A 1,574-nucleotide genomic window follows, 5' to 3' on the forward strand; every position below is an offset into this window, starting at 1 on the left:
ATTGACTGGTGCTAATGGTTGATATGGGTTTCTGCCAGTATTATTATTATTATTATTATTATTATTATTGTTGTTGTTGTTGTTGTTGTTGTTGTTGTTGTTGTTGTTGTTGTTGTTATTGTTATTGTTACATCTCTTTTATTCATTAAACACAAAACTCAGTCAACTGATCGTTTAAAAATGCATCAGAAATACCATTGACTGGTGCTAATGATTGATATGGGTTTCTGCCAGTATTATTATTATTATTGTTGTTGTTGTTGTTGTTGTTGTTGTTGTTATTATTATTATTATTACATCTCTTTTATTCATTAAACATAAAACTCGGTCAACTGAACGTTTAAAAATGCGTCACAAATACCTTTGACTGGTGCTAATGGTTGATACAGGTTGCTGCCAGGGTCCTAGGTATCAACCAAGTACCTTCTTAAAATATATTATATTATTATTATCTCTTTTATTCATTAAACACAAAACTCAGTCAAATGATCATTTAAAAATGTGTCACAAATACCATTGACTGGGGCTAATGGTTGATACGGGTTGCTGCCAGCATCCTAGGTATCAACCAAGTACCTTCTTAAAACATACGATGTTCCGAGTAGCGCAGTTTTTTGCAGTTCCGCTGGTGTTATTGCAGGGAGCTGCAATTTCTTGATGGGCTTTGTAAAATTCTTGGACATGGTACCGAGTGCCCCGATGACAATGGGTATCACGGTGACATGTTTCGTCCATAATCGCATAGTTTCGATGGGCAGGTCGCGATATTTCGTGATTTTTTTCCCCCCCCGTTCTTTTTCTTCGACTCTGGCGTCTCCTGGTACCGCGATGTCAATTTTTATTTATTTTTATTTATTTTTTTTATTTACATTTATATCCCGCCTTCTCCGAAGACTCAGGGCGGCTTACAGTGTGTAAGGCAATAGTCTCATTCTATTTGTATATTTACAAAGTCACGTTATTGCCCCCCCCAACAATCTGGGTCCTCATTTTACCTACCTTATAAAGGATGGAAGGCTGAGTCAACCTTGGGCCTGGTGGGCCAATTGTACGTTTCGGTTTTCCACAACTGTGATATCTGGCGTGTTGTGTTTCAAGTGACGATCCGTCTGTATTCGAAAGCCCCACAAGATGGTGATGAGGATGAAGATGAGGATGAGGATGATTTTCCAGCAAAAAATATAAACCAGACAGGAGCCTGGAATGGCGCTAAGCCCAAGTGTCTCTGCCTGTGTGTCACAAGCACGCAAAATTCCTCTCGTTCTTTGCACTGCATCGCACAGCAAAGCATTTAGACAGCTGTAAACCGCTTGTGGTCAGCACATCAACTCCAAAGGTGCATCGAAGCGCTGATTATTTGTTTGATCCAATTAACTTTTCAGAGTTTTTCCCCTTTATCAATGATCCTTGGGCAAAGTTATTTTGCAAAGGGCCTTAACCCCCTCTTGTTTCTTCCTGCCTTCAAAAGAACACAATGCGAACACACACAACACCGGTGGATAAACACTATTAATCTTCTTCAATGTCTTAAATACCTGCATGCATTCGTCAAGGCAGCAATCGTTTGATCACAC

The sequence above is a fragment of the Ahaetulla prasina genome, chromosome 16 (genome assembly GCF_028640845.1).
Source record: "Ahaetulla prasina isolate Xishuangbanna chromosome 16, ASM2864084v1, whole genome shotgun sequence".
In the NCBI taxonomy this organism is placed as follows: Eukaryota; Metazoa; Chordata; class Lepidosauria; order Squamata; family Colubridae; genus Ahaetulla; species Ahaetulla prasina.